Source organism: Salmo trutta, chromosome 19 (genome assembly GCF_901001165.1).
Source record: "Salmo trutta chromosome 19, fSalTru1.1, whole genome shotgun sequence".
Lineage (NCBI taxonomy): Eukaryota > Metazoa > Chordata > Actinopteri > Salmoniformes > Salmonidae > Salmo > Salmo trutta.
The window spans coordinates 35,921,602-35,942,185 of record NC_042975.1 but is presented as its reverse complement, the minus strand read 5'-3'; the positions used below and the strand labels follow the sequence as shown (position 1 = coordinate 35,942,185).

The window sequence follows — 20,584 nt, the reverse complement described above, 5'->3', positions numbered from 1 at the left end:
GCGAACTTCTAATTTTGCTCTGCCGAAGGTAGACACGCCCAACAGCCAATTGCCGCCAGAGGGGTGTGTTTGCTGAACAACAAAAATGTTCCACAAACGGCACTTTTTAATAGGTCCCAACACAACTAAAACGTACATTGAATCCGTAACAATAAAGCAAACAATTTCAGCAATAGAAAAACTATCATATGAGTTTTGTTTGTGTCACCCAGTATAGAATAGTCTTTAGGGTTAAATTGCAATAGCCTACATTTGCCATAGGTATTTTAAATAGGATAGAACAGGATAGATATAATATACTCAGGTCTACAAGGTTCGTTTTACTAATAGGCTTCAGAAAGTATTCACACCCCTTGACTTTTTCCACATTTTATTGTGTTACAGCCTAAATTTAAAATGGATGAAATTTAGATTAATAAAAAATGAAAAGCTGCAATGTCTTGAGTCAATAAGTATTTAACCCCTTTGTTGTGGCAAACCTAAATATGCCCAGGAGAAAACATTTGCTTACCAGTCACATGGACTCATACCATGACGAGATCCTGAGGCCCATTGTCATGTCATTCATCTGCCGCCATCACCTCATGTTTTACCATGATAATGCACGGCCCCATGTCACAAGGATCAGTACACAATTCCTGGAAGCTGAAAATATCCCAGTTCTTCCACTTACATTTTAGTCATTTAGCAGACGTTCTTATCTAGAGCGACTTATAGTAGTGAGTGGATACATTTTCATATTTTTTTTTTTTTTATACTGGCCCTCGTGGGAATCGAATCCACAACACTGGCGTTGCAAGCGCCATGCTCTACCAACTGAGCCATACGGGATCTATGACCTACATACTCACCAGACATGTCACTCATTGAGCCTGTTTGGGATGCTCTGGCGTGACGTGTTCCAGTTCCTGACAATATCCAGCAACTTCACACAGCCATTGAAGAGCAGTGGGACAACATTCCACAGTCCACAATCAACAGCCTGATCAACTCCATGCAAAGGAGATGTGTTGCGCTGCATGAGGCAAATGGTGGTCACACCAGATACTGACTAGATTTCTGATCAACACCCTTACCTTTTTTTAAGGTATCTGTAACCAACAGATACATATCTGTATTCCCAGTCATGTGAAATCCTGAGATGTTTTGTTACTGGCCTACACACACAGAAAACCCCATGAAGTGGAATTATGTTTAAATATGTTTTTTGTTTTTTTCAAATTAATAAAAAATGAAAAGCTGAAATGTTTTGAGTCAATAAGTATTCAACCCCTATGTTATGGCAAGCCTTAATAAGTTCAGGAATAAAATGTTGCTTAATAAGGATCGTACCCTTTTTCAATTTTCACCTAAAATGACATACAAATACAGGCAGTTAGATTTGGGTATTTGTATTTATTATGGATCCCCTCTTGTGGCATGTCTTGTGGGGTATGCATGGGTGTACCAGAGGTTTAGCCAGACAGCTCGGTGCATTCAACATGTCAATACCTCTCAGAAATACAAGTAGTGATGAAGTCAATCTCTCCTCCACTTTCAGCCAGGAGAGATTGACATGCATATTATTAATATTAACTCTCTGTGTACATCCAAGGGCCAGCCGTGCAGCCCTGTTCTGAGCCAATTGCAATTTTCCTAAGTCATTTTTTGTGGCACCTGACCACACGACTGAACAGTAGTCAAGGTGCGACAAAACTAGGGCCTGTAGGACCTGTCTTGTTGATAGTGTTGTTAAGAAGGCATAGCATAGCTTTATTATAGACAGACTTCTCCCCATCTTAGATACTACTGCATCAATATGTTTTGACCATGACAGTTTACAATCTAGTGTTACTCCAAGCAGTTTAGTCATCTCAACTTGCTCAATTTCCACATGATTTATTACAAGATTTAGTTGAGGTTTAGGATTTAGTGAGTGTTTTGTTCCAAATACAATGCTTTAAATTTTAGAAATATTTAGGGCTAACTTATTCCTTGCCACCCACTCTGAAACTAACTGTAGCTCAGGACCTGAAGCAAGGATATGCATATTCTTGATACCATTTGAAAGGAAACACTTTGAAGTTTGTGGAAATGTGAAATGAATGTAGGAGAATATAACACATTAGATCTGGTAAAAGATAATATAAACAAAAAAACATGCGTTTTCTATTCTCTGCACTCACGCACACTGGTTTGGTGCTTGTTCACTGGGGCAATGTAGGTACCAAAATAATACAATTACAATACAATATCTTTAACAATGTACCTGATAGGAACAGCCCAAAATTGCACGTCATGCAATTTTTTTTTTTTTTTTTTTTTTTACAAATGTTAGATTTTGTTCTTCCGCCTTCATCCAAAAATGACAATTAAATCCATTTTAATCCCACTTTGTAACACAACTAAATGTGGAAAAAGTAAAGGGGTGTAAATACTTTCTGAAGGCACTGTAACTGTGCTAGAAACTTTTATGAGGTTGTGTGTGTGAATGTGTGTACACAAAAACGATGAAAGATGAAGGCTAAGTAATTTGCAGAGCAAAGCAACACAGGCCTTCAGCCCAAATATATCTTCACGGTTACAACCATTCTTTTCATCTTTATACTGAAAAACTATGAACAAAGACATAAAGGAAGGATTCTGCTTTTGTTTTTGGTGTATGGGGCCATGGTAGTGCTGGTAGGCCTGGAGTGAGACACCTATTTTCTGCAGGTATGCTGTAAATTGTCTTTCATTTGAAATGCATTTATAGTTCAGAAGAAGCAGGAAGCATGAACTGCATACAAACACAACATTGAGTCAGCAAACTGAAAGCGAGCAGTGGTGGTAACAGAACCACTCAGCAATAAATCCTGACCAAACCGGCACCCACAGACATGCATCTTTTTTTCCTTTCAAATACCTCTCACCCAGCAACAACAACATTGTATCAGCTGAGACCAGCTGTGACCAATTAAAGTGCTGGATAGCTGGCTGCATGTGCAGGGTTAGTAGTGGGCGCATTTGAGTGGTAAGGCGAAAGCAACCGACTGTAGACGAAAGACGAGTGAAATCGGGGAAGGTGCATCTGCGACAGCCAAAAGTCAGACACTAATGTGGTTTTCCAACAGCAAAGCTCAGATTACTATGGCAGTGTTGCCATTATTTATAAAAGTTGTTCTTTATAATGCCAAAATAGCATGGCTCCAACCCCCATATCACACACTCACAAACTGAAATCGTATGTGTGTACATTGTACAATCAATCAGTGAGAGAGAGCATCAAATATCACATTCATTTGAACTATACACTGTATACATCGTGGCAAAGTTGGTTCACGGTTTCAGTCATGTCTTTGGTCACATTTGCGTGGGTCAAACAAAACACCCTAATGATTGGATTGCGATAGAGCCTCCCACAATGCAGGCGATGAAGTTGGTAAACAACGATCGTCACCATCTTGACAAAAATGATCAGCTCGAAAATGCTCAGTGTTGTTTCCCTAGTTATGGCTGAAACACTGTCCTCTCACATCCCCTTCACTCACCACAGAAGTCCTTTCTGTTCAAGAGTCACGCAAGTAATGCCTTTTCTAGTGTGATTTGACAAAATAGGTTTTGCACATTCAATACAAGACATTAATAGACACAGGCTGGAGTTATAATATTCCTAAAAAATAAAAAATGTCTTCTTTGTGTTAAGTTTCTCTCTACATTGGACATTGATGCCAATACATTTAGAAAATAGAGTATTGACATACTGTACATGATTAAACTAATTGTAGATAGTAATTTGACTCTCTTAATATCTCTATGATACGTCTTACCACTGCCCTCTCTAGTTTACTGCCTCTTGCAGTTATGTAAATGACCATTTAAAAGGGATATGAGTTCACAGGCGTGATAATGAAAGAAAAGGCAGCTTACACTGAGGGTGAGCAAAGATGTGAGTCTTCATTTATGTTGATATGTCATCTTCAGTGTAGGGGAAGCTACTCTGAAAATATAGTTTACCAAGCTACCAATTACTGCACACAGGAAGAAGTTACGCTACACTAAAGCTACCCTAAATATAGTTTACTTAACTAAAGATACTTAGCTAACTAAAAGTACTTCACTACATCCAAACTACCTTCTGAAAAATAATCTAAATCTGAAATGTCATAGGATACACATGTCAAGAACAGATCACAGTAGTCAGATGTTAACAGAATCAGTGGCAACCCGTCATTTAGGGCAGTTGGGGCAGAGTCCCACCTGTTTTGAGCCCCACATTTTTAGGCCAAAAAATTAAATATATATATTTTTTTGCTGCATAAATTATATTAGCCAGGGAGATATGTATACTGTAGCTAAAAAAGTAATACTAAGTGTATGTTGTGTATGTTGTGTAGTAAGCTGTTAGTAACCCATGTGCCTCACCCTAATAATTTGGTCTATTTTCACCTCTTTTGCCTACTGTTCTGATTTGGTGGTGCACATGTAGCCTATAACCTGTTTTAGAGAAATATAATCATCAAATTTTGTAAGAGCTTTCATTGTCTGCTTATATGCCTCCTTTATTTATCCTATGGATCTGACTTGGTGTACAGGGAGAACACTGTAAGAACAGTCCATGTTCTGAATTCTGTCGCTGTACATTTCAAAAGTCCTAAACAAATAGTTATATTGACTACGCCCGTCCTAGCTCGCTCATTAATGTCTTAATCGAAATAACGGATTGCCTCTTATCCGCTTGTCGTCCCCTTATGCCATCGTTTGTACATCTCAATTGTCATTAGAAACCACATTTGTTTCAGCAAGTCAGCCAAATGAGCTATGTTTTTTTTAAAGGCAGTAAATGAGGCAGAATGAACTGTCTCGCTGCCAGACAACGCTCCGCTGATGGCCAGGTGTAGCAGTGGTAAGATGTTGGGACTGATGTTGGGACAGCTTTATGTAGGCCCTAACAGTTTGTGGGCACCGTTTGTCACCGTTATAGTGCAATGAATGTATTGTTTAGTGTTGTGTTGTGTAGTGGCTTTGCTGGCATGCGTCACACTTACTTTTTTTTTGCCCCACCAAGATTTACATGCTAAAATTGCCAATGAACAGAATGTGTAATTTATCCTATTAAACACAAAAACAATGTTTCAAGTGAGAATTAGGCAGGTTTGATACCAAAAAAGAAAGGAAATTATTGAATTAGAATTTAGTTCAACTACCACCAAGCTTCTGCAAAATGTAGCTTAATTACTAGTTGACACTAGTCATCTTATAACTCTTACTGACAGTTGTGGCTGCTTCACGGGATGTATTGTTGTCTCTACCTTCTTGCCTTTGTGCTGTTGTCTGTGCCCAATAATGTTTGTACCATGTTTTGTGCTGCTACCATGTTGTGCAGCTGCCATGTTGTGTTGCTACCATGTTGTCGTCATGTGGTGTTACTACCATGCTATGTTGTTGTCTTAGGTCTATCTTTATGTAGTGTTGTCTTTCTTGTCGTGATGTGTGTTTTGTCCTATATTTTTATTTGTAATCCCAGCCCCTGTCCCCGCAGGAGGAGTTTTGCTTTGTGGCAGGCCATCATTGTAAATAAGCATTTGTTCTTAACTAACTTGCCTAGTTAATTGAAGGTTAAATAAAATTTTAAAAATCAGCTTCTCCCTCACATTCTCTTTTTAAATTACTGTATCTTTTTTGGAACTATCTACATTGTTTTTTACTTAACTGATTAAAAAGCTGGTCAAAATGTAGCTAGGGACAATCTCCTCCACCTCAGTACCAGGGAGTCTCAGCAGGCAATACCGGGGCCGTATCAACAAAGCATCTCAGAATAGGTGCTAGGGTAGCAAGCATGAGTTTTTAATCACCAAAGTAATAACACAGTGTAGTAAAAGACTTAGTAACTTAGTTGTAGATACGGTCTGGTTACCTATAACTACAAACATAGTTATGTTTTTGGGGTTTTACATACTTCTTAACGTATTACCCACAATGCACTATTTCTCATGTCATATCAAGAATCTACTCTGTTTTATTTTTAAGATTATAAAAACTCCAATGCCCAGACAAACTCTAAGCCAGAAGTAAAATCAACTCATAATAGTTTATCTCAGCTGGTAATCACAACAGTTTGAAGTAGCCTACTGCAAAGGAAAGCTAGTGATGACGCTCATTGACATTGTTGCAAATGATGGGGGAATAACCAATTGCCATGAGGTACTGCCAGCTGTGAGAATATGGTGTAATTGCAGACCGCAATTAGGGGCGTTACTTGATGAGTGTTCCCGAGTTAAATAAAGGTTAAAAAAAATTATATCAGAAAACGCCCATTGATACCTGCCATTGGTCAGTTCCGGTGTTATGAACTGATGGTTTCTGGACACAGATGACTTGTTTACAAAGCAGGTTAGGATAACTAACGTGGCAGGTTAGGAATAGGCTTAGGGTTAGGTTTAGCTACCATTGTCAACAACTGTTGTCCTGGAACGAAAGAAACGGCCACGGACAAATGGAGATCATCAATGGACGTCGCCTACATCAGAAAACGCCCCTCACTGAGTTCTGCAATTACACCCTTCTCAGGTGTGAACTAAATTGCTGTCTTCAAATGCTAGTCAGAACTCAGAAACTTCCGACTTGCTAACTGGTTCAATGTGGCACGTGTAGCCTATAACTACAACCAGTTAGTAAGTTGGAAATTTCAGAGATTCCTAGTTCCAACTAGCAAGTGAACCTGGCATATAAGCAAGCTTCAGACAACCATTTGACTGTCCATCAAATGATGCAACGGTAAAACGTTTGATATAATTTTGCCTGACACGGACACTTTGCCTTTTATTAATTATCGCCTATATCGCCAATTTGTGTGGTCGTTAAAAGCAGAATTTTTACAATATTACCGATATATCAACACCGAGGTAAAGACAGTTTCAAGTTGGATATTCGACGGATATTCGCGCTTTCAAACATCAATAGCTTTCAAACCACTTGAGCCACAGACTCCAAATAAGTGTCATTATGTTGGGAAAATTGTGCACAACATTGCACAGGTCTTATTTTCATGACTTGGACATTAATTTGCTTTCCAAAGCTAATAAACATGTGGAAATGTGAGCAGCATTTTGTATTCCTAGTTGAATTAGTTAGGGAGCGAGCGTAAACAAAGTATTTATTTATTTTTTTTACATTTGAATTTCAATAGCTCATTGGTCATGTGACCTACTTCACTCAAACAAGGTCCAGAATGTCCACTGACTACCCTTCTCAATTGCACACCTTTAGTTTGTCCATTTTCATCTCACAAGATTTTACATGAATTTTTCTAAATGTAAACTTTCAATAGCTCCTTGGTCATGTGACCTAGTGACTTCAAACAAGGTTCAGAATGTCCACTCAGTGGGCTAACACATTGCACACCCTTTAGTTAGTCCATTTTCATCTCACAAGATTTTACATGAATTTTTCTAAATGTAAACTTTCAATAGCTCCTTGGTCATGTGACCTACTGACCTCAAACAAGGTTCAGAATGTCCACTGACTATACCATCATATCGCACACTGATGTTTTTCTACTTTCATATCATGCTATTAGACTTAAATCTGTAAGCTTTGCAGGCCTTCATTTCACATGGGTGTTAAAAAAATTAAGTTAACAAATGTTCCAGCCTCACAATAACTATCTTTCACATGGACACTGAAAAGATCCGCAAACGGCTGTATGTGGTATGGATCAAGGACAGGAGAGGTGTTCGAACAGAGGTGCTTAAAGGAAGGCGCACAGGTAGGCCTCATGAAAAACAATGTTTCATATGCTCTTTTTAATCCTAGTAATAGGCAGTGATTTGTCAGTCACAGTGAGCTTGATAAGGTGAAAGAATCCTTTTCATAGCATCACTTTCATATACTGTACATTAAGACAAATCCTTCTACGTTGAGTATTAGAACGCAGTTTACATAACCTGATAATGACTTGATATTTGAGTGCATTCACAACAAGCCACCTGCAGACAACTTACAATAGTGCATTTGAGAATTGGTTTTTCTGATGAAAATAATTATTTGATGCATGGCCTACTATTTCTAACTGGAAAAATTTATTTCTACGTCTTTTGTGAGTAAAATCCTTCTTCCAAAATTGATTCAGGTACTTTTTTGTGAAGTGGTATGAGGGTTTTGATATTGGTCTTTTTTTCTTTTTTATTGTATTTCCACCCCTTTTTTTCTCCCCAATTTCGTGGTATGCAATTGGTAGTAACAGTCTTGTCTCATCGCTGCAACTCCCGTACGGACTCGGGAGAGGCGAAGGTCGAGAGCCATGTGTCCTCTGAAACACAACGCAACCAAGCCGCACTGCTTCTTTGAAACAATGCACATCCAACCCGGAAGCCAGCCGCACCAATGTGTCGGAGGAAACACCGTACACCTGGCGACCTGGTCAGCATGCACTGCGCCCGGCCCGCCACAGGAGTCGCTAGTGCACGATGAGACAAGGATATCCCTGCTGGCCAAACCCTCCCATAACCCGGACGACGCTGGGCCAATTGTGCGCCGCCCCATGGGCCTCCCGGTCGCGGCCGGCTGCGACAGAGCCTGGACTCAAACCCAGAATCTCTAGTGGCACAGCTAGCACTGCGATGCAGTGCCTTAGACCACTGCGCAACTCGGGAGGCCTGATATGGGTCATTTAATAGTAAAATCATTTAAGGGATCAATACATTTGTATATTGCTTCCCCAGTATCTGCATGAACCATCAGGCCAAGTGTTTTTGGTTGACCCTGCTGGACAGAAAGAGAAGGAGGAATCGGAAGACGCTGCATTCAAATTCAGGTCTTAGTTATTCCATTGTACTGGATCTAATATATATTAGCATTTTACATACATTCAAAAAGAAAAACTCTTGGCTGCTGGCTCTGTCACTTTCAGACATGCGCAGAGCAGACTGAAAGGGGAAGGGTAGCTCTTGACTTGAACCACAGGGGTTCTCTGTAAATAGAGAATAATCCAAAAGGCACAGACACACCCCTTGACTTTCAATTGGCACCGTTGACCTGTATGTATTCTCTCCTTATTGGCTCTGTGGTGCAGTCTGGCAGTCTGACTATAGTGCCAGAGGTATGAGGAGAGACATCCTCCTTTGTATTTATGGGAACAAATATTTCCTAACACTTTGGATCCTATTCTTGGACAGTTAGGGAAAAAAAGGAAAAAAAAAAGAAATGTATGAACTGTATGCATTCACTACTGTAAGTCGCTCTGGATAAGAGCGTCTGCTAAATGACTAAAATGTATATGTAAATGTAAAAGTTAGAAGACACAATGCATCAATGCAAAAAAAATTATAATTACTAATAACCTCAACCTTGTGGGTTTGTGGGTGTTTGGATCAATAAAGTGCCAACTCAATTCTACCAGTGACGAGTCTCTCATGCCCCTATGAACGGGGACACAGGGCAATAGTCTTTAATCTAAACCAGCCCTTTTTACTGCAGTACACTAACCCCTAATCGGGGCTCTTTTCTTGACACACAGTAACAGTTTACCAGATAAGAAGTCAAGAAGATCAAAAAGTAGATTGTTGTAAGGGTGTATTACATCCTGTGTTGGCCCCATTGTCATATCCATTCTGGATTCTGAGTGGTAAAATCACAGCTGAAAAATGCCTCTATGTATGTGTATACATTTTCCTCCAGACAATCTACTGCAGAGATAGCCTGCAGAGTTCTGTCATACTATCCAGGTCTGTGCCCAAACAGTTTGAGATTCTACTTTCAAAAAGCCACCTTTCCAGAAATAAGTCTCTCACTGTTGCCGCTTGTTACAGACCCCCCTCAGCCCCCAGCTGCGCCCTTGACACCATATGTGAATTAATTGCCACCCATTTATCTTCAGAGTTTGTACTTAGGTGACCTAAACTGGGATATGCTTAACACCCCGGCCGTCCTACAATCTTAGCTAGATGCCCTCAATCTCACCCAAATGATCATGGATCCTACCAGGTACAACCCCAAATCCGGAAACTCGGGCACCCTCATAGATATCATCCTGACCAACCTGTCCTCTAAATACACCTCTGCTGTCTTCAACCAGGATCTCAGCGATCACTGCCTCATTGCCTGCGTCTGTAACGACCACCCCTCATCATACCACCCCTCATCATAGTCAAACGCTCCCTAAAACACTTCAGATGGCAGGCCTTTCTAATCGACCTGGCCCGGGTATCCTGGAAAGATATTGACCTCATTCCGTCAGAGGATGCCTGGTTATTCTTTAAAAGTGCTTTCCTCACCATCTTAAATAAGCATGCCCGTTCAAAAAATGTTGAACCAGGAACAGATATAGCCCTTCGTTCACTCCAGACCTGACTGCCCTTGACCAGCACAAAAACATCCTGTGGCGTACTGCATTAGCATCGAATAGCCCCCGCGATATGCAACTTTTCAGGGAAGTTAGGAACTTATCGGCAGACTCAACAGCTTTAGTTTCTCAAATGACTGCCTCGCCCGGTTCACCAACTACTTCTCGGATAGAGTTCAGTGTGTCAAATCGGAGGGCTTGTTGTCCGGACCTCTGGCAGTCTCTATGGGGGTGCCACAGGGTTCAATTCTTGGGTCGACTCTTTTTACTGTATACATCAATGATGTCGCTCTTGCGGCTGGTGATTCTCTGATTCACTTCTACACAGACGACACCATTCTGTATACTTCTGGCCCTTCTTTGGACACCGTATTAACTAACCATACAACTCTCCTTCCGGGGCCTCCAACTGCTCTTAATTGCAAGTAAAACTAAATGCATGCTCTTCAACTGATCGCTGCCCGCACCTGCCCGCCCGCCTAGCATCACTACTCTGGACGGTTCGGTCTTAGAATATGTGGACAACTACAAATACCTAGGTGTCTGGTTAGACTGTAAACTCTCCTTCCAGACTCATATTAAGCATCTCCAATCCAAAATTAAATCTAGAATCGGCTTCCTGTTTCGCAACAAAGCATCCTTCACTCTTGCTGCCAAACATACCCTCGTAAAACTGACTATCCTACCGATCCTTGACTTCGGCGATGTCATTTACAAAATAGCCTCCAACACGCTACTCAGCAAATTGGATGCAGTCTATCACAGTGCCATCCATTTCGTCACCAAAGTAGCAAAAATAGTAGCAAAAATATGCTACTCACCACTGCGACCTTTATGCTCTCGTTGGCTGGCCCTCACTTCATATTCGTCACCAAACCCACTGGCTCCAGGTCATCTATAAGTCTTTGCTAAGTAAAGCCCCGCCTTATCTCAGTTCACTGGTCACCATAGCAGCACCCACCCGTAGCACTCGCTCCTGCAGGTATATTTCACTGGTCACCCCCAAAGCCAATTCTTCCTTTGGCCGCCTTTCCTTCCAGTTCTCTGCTGCCAATGACTGGAACGAATTGCAAAAATCACTGAAGCTGGAGACTCATATATCCCTCACTATCTTTAAGCATCAGCTATCAGAGCAGCTTACAGATCATTGCACTTGTACATAGCCCATCTGTAAATAGCCCATCCAACTACCTCATCCCCATATTATTTATTTTATTTATACCTGTAATTTGTTTTGCTCGTTTGCACCCCAGTATCTCTACTTGCACATTCATCTTCTGCACATCTATCACTCCAGTGTTTATTTGCGAAATTGTAATTATTTCGCCACTACGGCCTATTTATTGCCTTACCTCCCTAATCTTACTTCATTTGCACACAGTGTATATAGACTTTTCTATTGTGTTACTGACTGTATGTTTGTTTATTCCATGTGTAACTCTGTGTTGTTGTTTGTGTCACACTGCTTTGCTTTATCTTGGCCAGGTCGCAGGTGTAAATGAGAACTTGTTCTCAACTGGCCTACCTGGTTAAATAAAGGTGAAATATAAAAATAAAGAAATACTGTATGTGGGAATGTCTTATGTCCGTCCTACATGTAGTGTTGGTACATTGAATATTCCTCAACTGCATGTATCATAAATTGCTATTGCAAATAGAAGAATTATGTTCAACAACTGACATTTTCATACAAATCTGGCTTGTGTATTAATTTGCCTATAACTAATCAGAATTCCATTATGTTTACATAAAAAAGAGAATACTTCAAAATGAGAAGATCCTGTCATGGAAAAGACGACTGGGCGGACGTAAAGTGGAAAGGAGGGGAAATAACTCACTCCATGCAGCAGGACACTATCAGCTGCGCGGTCTTTGTAATGCAGGTTTGATAGTTCTATTTTCAATAATGAATGGTTAGCTGTTATGTGACAATTAGGTCAAAAACTCTATTTTATTTTTTTGGTGTAGATGGCCAAGGAAGTTGCACAGAACTTCCCCAACATCCCCTCCCAAATTGATATGGAACCTTGAAAAACACATGGAGCAACTGCGAAAAGAAATGGCTGAGGATATACTAAAAATGTCTGGTATGTAATGACATTTAATTCAAAGTAAATGTAGATTCTTTATTTTTATGTAGTTGTGTGGGACAGCCGTATGTTCAGTTCATGCCTATGATTTCAGAGTTCAACAAAGCCAACAACTGCTTCATGTGTGCCACTGATAAAGAACCTGGATGTGGCCCAAAGACTGACTGGGTTAGTAACTTTATTTAACATGTTTAGAATCTTTTGACAACAGTGATGGCATGTAAGACAATTTATGATATAACACAATGGATGGCTAATTCGTCATTCTACATTGATATTATTTATAACGTGCTAGGCTTTGTTTTGTTTTAGATTGAATGTTTTGCATGCCAACGGTGGTTCCATGTGCTGTAACTAGGAATGAAGACAAGAGTTCAACAGAGTAAAGAACACAAACTGGAAGTGCAGTCTTTGTTGTTGAAAATGTATGCTATACCCCATCCACAGGCTCTGAAATGTATATCAACCAGGGATAAAGAGAAAGTTAACACTGGGAAATGTTTCATACTTATTTGAATTTAAGTGTATGTTGACATGTTGGAAAAGATTAAAGGTGGACAATTTCTGTTTAATTTGTCAATATTCAATTTTTATTCATTGATTTACTGGCCACCATTACAGTGGTTACATGTTCAGTATATGTATTGATGAGCAAACTAACTGCAGCCTACCTCACTAGCTCACTCTCCATCCCTGCTTTGGACAATTAATAGCATGACTCTGGAACTTTGCCCTTTTCCTTTATGGTTGATATTAACGACGAAAGGAGATATTATCTGTCTCTCTCCTATTGTGTACCGCTGTTAAATACTGTGGAAAAATAAAAAACTGGGAAAATAAGTACTTAGAACTACCAATTATTATAGATAAATATTAAAGAAAAGGGTAAACACAACACTGGACTGAATCCCTTATTTGTCAAACTAATTTTAATGTACAACAATATAGAAGATACATGACTAGAGGTTATGCAATATGGGTGTATATCCACTGCACACTTCTTAGGTGTGTAATTGACATAACCGAGGAGCTATTGAAATTTAAAACTATGAAAAATGTACATTAAACCGCGTGATTTTACAGCACACAAACAAGAGTGTGCAATATAGAAGGGTACATTCTGCACCATGTTTGAAGTCATTAGGTCACATGACCAAGGAGCTATTGAAATTTTACATTTGGAAAAATTCATATAAAATCTTGTGAGATGAAAATGGACTAACTAAAGGGTGTGCAATATAGAAGGGTGATCAGTGGGCATACTGAACCTTGAAGTCCCCTGGTCACATGACCAAGGAGCTATTGAAATGTTAAAAACCATTTTTAAATCATGTAAAAACGTGTGAGATGAAAATGGACAAACTAAAGGGTGTGCAATATAGAAGGGTAGTCAGTGGACATTCTGAACCTTGTTTGAGTCCAGTAGGTCATATGACCAATGAGCTATTGAAATTCAAAAATGTAAATAAATAATTTCAAATAGTGCAAGAGGTAAATTAACAAAAAAAGAAATGTGTGCAATGTGTGTCTATGCCATCGGGTTAGCTAGAACCAGTTTTGAAAGTTTTAGGAGTAATGGTTAAATAGCTATTGGAATTTGAAAAATGTGATTTGTCACTATGTTGACGGTCCCTAACTGCTGTTAGTGGACGTAAGGAAAACTACAGGCGAATATCCAACCTGAAACTGTTTTTACCTTGGTTATATCAACACACTAATCCCTGCCATTTAACAACTCTAAATCGCCTTGGCATAGTATGCATCAAGTCACTTGCCAATAAAGTTGCATACAACGTTTGAAAGGTTTATCATTTTCATCAAACACTATCAAAGTTAACATATGCCTTAGATGCCTTTAATTGCCCAATTTATAGGCATGCCCAATGTAGGCATCTTTTTTTAACAAGGTGATATTGCGCTCCAAAGGGATAACTTGAAATAACAATGTAGATAATTAAATAATCGGAAAAAAAACATGTTCATTTATTAGCCTAGTGGTTATATGTATTTGGGCATAAAATGTGAAATAGACCTTACGTGAAATCATTGTCAAAGGCACAAGAGGTCTCGATTATTTATGGTTTGATTTACGTTACATATTAGACGTTTAGCAGACGCTCTTATCCAGTGCGATTTGCAGGAGCATTGGGCTTAAGTGCCTTGCTCAGGGGCACATCATCGGATTTTCCACCTAGTCGACTTGGGAATTCGAACCAGCGACCCTTTGGTTACTGGCCAAACGTTCTTAACCACTAAGCTACAGAAATATCAAAACGTTATTTTAACAACTCCAAAGCAATTGCTTGTCTATGGCGCAGGAACCACTGACTCGCTGTATTTTTCTATTATCAAGACACCTGCTGGTAACTTTTAACTAGTTAGGACAGCTCATGAGGTGTCCTAAATACTGTATCTGTAGACTAGGTGTGACTCTTATGCTTGATCCGAAAATGTGATCAGAGGCGCGGTATGGATCATGTGAGGCAAAGCGAAGCCTCTGGAGGCACACAGAGGCCTAACTGAGCACTGTACCGCATCGCTGTGCGCCTCAAATTTTGTAACAATGCAGAGGGCTCCATATAGCTCCGCATTTACATGATTGGTTGACGGTATGTGGGCGCTTGACAACTTCCTTCACAGCAGCTCTGCAGTGCTCCTATCAGCGCAAGAAGTATGAATGCCCTGACTTCTGCAAAGGCCCAATGAGTATGAATGCCCTGACTTCTGCAAAGGCCCAATGAGTATGAATGCCCTGACTTCTGCAAAGGCCCAATGAGTATGAATGCCCTGACTTCTGCAAAGGCCCAAGAAGTATGACCATGCTGCCCCTTTAACCATTAAAGAGGCTTCATGCATAGCTTTCAGTGGTGTAAAGTACTTTAGTAAAAATACTTTAAAGTACTACGCAAGTTATTTTTTGGGTTATCTGTACTTTTGCCAACTTTTACTTTTATTTCAATACATTCCTAAAGAAAATAATGTTATTTTTACTCTATACATTTTCTCTGACAGTCAAAAGTACTCCTTACATTTTGACAATTCACACACTTATCAAGAGAACATCCCTGGTCATCTCTACTGCCTCTGATCTGGAAGACTCTTTAAACAAATGCTGCATTTGCAAATGATGTCTGAGTGTTGGAGTGTACCCCTGGCTATCTGTCAATAAAAAAAGAGAAGAAAATTGTGCCATCTGGTTTGCTTAATATAAGGAATTATTTATACTTTTACTTTTGATACTTAAGTACATTTTAGCAATTCCATTTACTTTTGATACTTTTAGGCTTTCACTCAAGTAGTATTTTACTGGGTGACTTTCAGTTTTACTTGAGTCATTTTCTATTAAGGTATCTTTACTTTTTCTCAAGTATGACAATTGAGTAGTTTTTCCACCATTGCTAGCATTTATTATAGTTGTCACGGTTGTCTTCGTCCTCTGACGATATAACGAAATTGTCATCGGAAAATGTGGACCAATACGCAGCAGGTTCGTGAATGCTCATCTTGATTTTTATTCACTACAAAAATGAACATACAAAAATAACAAAATACGAAAACGAACAACTAACAGTCTGTCAAAGCATAGTGCTTTACACAGAACAATCACCCACAAATCACAAACACACCCTTATATATGAGACTCTCAATCAAAGGCAGATAGCCAACACCTGCCTTCAACTGAGAGTCCCAATCCCAATTAACCAACATAGAAACACACTTACTAGACTAGACATAGAAATACATAAACAGACTATAAACCAAAACCCCGGAAATACTAAATCAAACACCCTTAATCAAACACACCACCCTGAACCACATAAAACAAATACCCTCTGTCACGCCCTGACCAGACTACAAAACAATTAACCTTATATACTGGCCAGGACGTGACAATAGTAGTAAAATGTCTCTATTCTCAGCACTAATTTTCTACTCTGAGACACTGTGGATACTGAATGGTTTAATTAAGGATCATGAAAACAATGTAAACCGCATGCCATGACCATCTGTCACCAGATCTGAGCACAACTGAACACTTATGGGAGATTCTGGAGCGGTGCCCGAGACAGCATTTTCCACCACCATCAACAAAACACCAAATTATGGAAATTCTTGTGGAAGAATGATGTCGCATTCCTCCAATAGAGTATTACATACACAGTACAGGCTTCCACAGTTTTACAATGGAGTGTACCTTGTATCTGTACTTATCCTCCAGAAATGAAACATCCAGATTATTTATCTTTACCTCAAGACTCCAATATAAACCTGTCCGGTGTTTAAGATGTGTGCTACACTACATAACCCCTCTATATGGTCAATACTGCTGTGTCTAACATAATCCCTCTGGCATTGAATCTAGTTTGTGCCTTTGTGTCCTTTTACCCTGTCCCTATAGCACACATGTGCTTCTCCATTTGGTTAAAAAATGTTGGTATTGCCTGTCCACCTTTCTTCCAGTTCCTTTGTAGCTGATTTACTTTCCTGGCTGTGGCTAAAGCAACAGACTGATTCCCAGTCCCCTCTAACTAGGTGTTCTGAGGTTATATGGAAATGGCTTGGCTATATTGCAATTCGCGTTTATGCATTTTACAGTCTGCCCCACAGATATGTAGTACAGTGACCATACCTAACCGCTGATTAAGATAACTTTTTAAACCAACAATCTTTTTTTCCCATTGCTTGACAGTGACACAGAGAGGAAGTTCAGATTGGTTGCAGTTCTTATTATACCTCAGTGGCCAGTCCCCAAAGAGAGCCTGTGACGCGACTTCCAGTTTTGGACGTTAACAAAGAGACACTCCATCTTAACTCCTCCTCCATATTTACTGGATTGGTTGAACAGTGCAGAAGAGAACCTCCCCTGACAGGCTCTCTTGTTCAAGCTGTGTTTAGAATCTTACAAAACATTATGGCTTTTGTCAACGTGATTATGTGAATTCCTTGCCAGTAATTATCTTATTATTCTTACATTATTAGAAGGCTGAAAGAGAAAATAGTGTATGATCTAATCAACAGTAAATTGCACAAGCACCATTGTAAAAGTGCGAAATGACACAGGGGGAACTCTTTGCACAAAGGGGGGATTTCTGGAATTGTAAAGGGCATTATAAAACAGCATCTAAAACCATATATGTAGGACCACACATATTGATCGGGTCTAAGTCATATATACATATACTTTATATAAAATGTAACTTATTTATTTTAAGAGGCCAAAGGAAAAAAACAGACCTCCTAAAATCCCATGTTTTGAGATGATATTATCATGTTCATCACAGAATGTGCCATTGACATCAACAATAAATTCTGACAGGAAGAAGAGGAAAGAGGGGAGAAGAGAAGAGATAACCATCCATAGAGATAATACTACCTCATACAAGAGGACCCAGGTGCAAACCATTATGCATTGTTCCACATTCATACCTACATTGACCAACATTCTGGACTGTTGACCCTTATTTCAGCCCAGCTGACCCTCCTGAAGCCTTCATGTCCTTCAACCGGGCAAATAATAGATTAAAACACATTGTTTTGCAATGAAGGTCTACAGTAGCCTCAACAAGACTCTGTAGGGTAGCACCATGTAGTAGCCAGAGGACAGATAGCTTTCTGTCCTCCTCTGGGTACATTGACTTCAATATAAAACCTAGGATGCTCATGGTTCTCACCCCCTTCCATAGACTTACACAGTAATTATGACAACTTCCGGAGGATGTCCTCCAACTTATCAGAGCTCTTGAAGCATGAACTGACATGTTGTTCACCCAATCAAAGGATCCGAGAATGAATCTAGTACTGAAAGCATAAGCTACAGCTAGCTAGCACTGAAGTGCATCAAATGTGATGAGTAGTTGACTCAAAGAGAGAGAAAGACAATAGTTACAGTTTTGAACAAATTCATTTCTTTAAAAAATGAAGGAGAAGCACAAGAGAAAGAGAGAGCTAGCTAGCTAGCTATATTTTGTTGTATTTTTTTCACTTTCACTTACTTAGCTAGCAAATGCATCTAGCGCAGGAGGTTGGTGGTACCTTAAGTGGAATGGTATCAAATACATGGGATCACACGCAACAGAACGAAACGGGGATAAACATACTTGAATTTGTCCACTAGAAACTCTAGTTTGCAACTGTTGGACTAATGATTACGCCCTAGATCAGCTAGATGCAGGCAAGAGCGTGCAAGACAGTATTAAATGTCAATGTCTGTCACCTTGATTACTGAAATTTCTCTCGACCTGTGCACCTACGTTGTAACCGTTCATTCAAAAGCTAGGTTGTAGCAATCTCATGATAGGGTATAGGGAACATTTAAGCATCAAGTAGTAGCCTAAACTAATCAAATGTTACATTGAACTGGGTGAATGGAATATGAATGACAGTCATCCAATATGCTGTAATAGAAATAAGGCCATGCTCATTAAAAAAACATCCTCGCTCATCTTAAAACTTTTCTCAATTTCCGCCTGAATAACATGCCCGAAGTAAACTGCCTGTAGCTTAGGCCCTGATATGCATATAATTGGTACCATTGGAAAGAAAACACTTTGAAGTTTGTAGAAATGTTAAAATAATGTAGGAGAATATAACACAATAGATATTAAAGGAGAAAATCCAAAGATTATTTTTTGAGAGAGAGACCATCCTCTTAGAAATGCAAGAGAAAGGTCATATTGTAAATTATCTCCCTGGATGCAATTCCTATAGATTACACAGGGTGTCAGCAGTCTATGTTCAAGGTTTCAGGTTTGTAACTTCGAAAACGAATAAGAAATACGTTTTAGTAGAAGGACACAGTCTTGGAAATCCGTGTTTGCATGCGCCATGAAGAAATTACGCACCAGCTAAAATCGGTTTCCTATTGAACATACTTCTTTCCTAAATAAATATTATAGTTTAATTACATTTTAGGGTATCTGCTGAGTAAATAGATACGTATTTTGACTTGTTGAAACAAAGTTTAGGGGTAGATTTTCGGATTCATTTCTCTGCAAGTTGAACGATTGGATTACTCAAATCGAAGGCGCCAACTAAACAGACTTTTTTGGAAATAAAGAAGGATTTTATCTAACAAAACGACACTACATGTTATAGCTGGGACCCTTTGGATGCCAAATCAGAGGAAGATATTCAAAAAGTAAGTGAATATTTAATCTTTATATGTGAATGTATGAAACCTGTGCCGGTGAAAATATATTTTGATGTGGGGCGCGTTCCTCAAACAATCGCATGTTTTCGCTGTAATAGCTACTGTAAATCGGACAGTGCAGTTAGATTAACAAGAATTTAAGCTTTCAGCCAATGTAAGACACTTATATGTACCTAAATGTTTAAAATCAATAATATTTATTCAAATTTATTTGAATTGTGAGCCCTCCAGTTTCACCGGAATTTGTCCCGCTAGCGGGACACTGATCCTTATTAAATGGCACCGACCACCACTGGTTTGCACATACCATTTTGAATGACTAACAGATAATATATGTACACTACCGGTCAAAAGTTTTAGAACAGCAACCCATTCAAGGGTTTTTATTTTTACTAGTTTATACATTGTAAAATAATAGTGAAGACATCAAAACTATGAAATAAGACATATGGAATGTAGTAACCAAAAGTGTTAAACAAATCAAAATATATTTTATTTTCGAGATTCTTCAAATAGCCACGCTTTGCCTTGATGACAGCTTTGCACACTCTTGGCATTCTCTCAACCAGCTCCATGGGGTAGTCACCTGGAATGCATTTCAGTTAACAGGTGTGCCTTGTTAAAAGGTAACTTGTGGAATTGATTTACTTATTAATGTGTTTGAGCCAATCAGTTGTGTTGTGAAAAGGTAGGGGGGGGTATACAGAAGATAGCCCTATTTTTTAAAAGACCAAGTACATTATGGTAAGAACAGCTCAAATAAGCAAAGAGAAACGACAGTCCATCATTACTTTAAGACATGAAGGTCAGTCAATACGGAAAATTTCAAGAACTTTGAAAGTCTCTTCAAGTGCAGTCACAAAAACCATCAAGCACTATGATGAAACTGGCTCTCATGAGGACCGCCACAGGAATGGAAGACCCAGAGATACCTCTGCTGCAGAGGATATGTTCATTAGAGTTACCAGCCTCAGAAATTTCAGCCCGAATAAATGCTTCAGAGTTCAAGTAACAGACACATCTCAACATCAACTGTTCGGAGGA

The 20,584-nt window shown here is 39.3% G+C and overlaps 1 long non-coding RNA gene across 1 annotated transcript; it reads left to right on the top strand.

The window, feature by feature from the left end:
* The first annotated feature begins 12,166 nt into the window (after positions 1-12,166).
* LOC115153703 (uncharacterized) lies at positions 12,167-13,211 on the top strand. Its single transcript, XR_003867742.1, has 4 exons — positions 12,167-12,183; positions 12,269-12,387; positions 12,485-12,558; positions 12,703-13,211. It is a non-coding gene; the product is annotated as an uncharacterized LOC115153703 (long non-coding RNA).
* Positions 13,212-20,584: the final 7,373 nt, after the last annotated feature.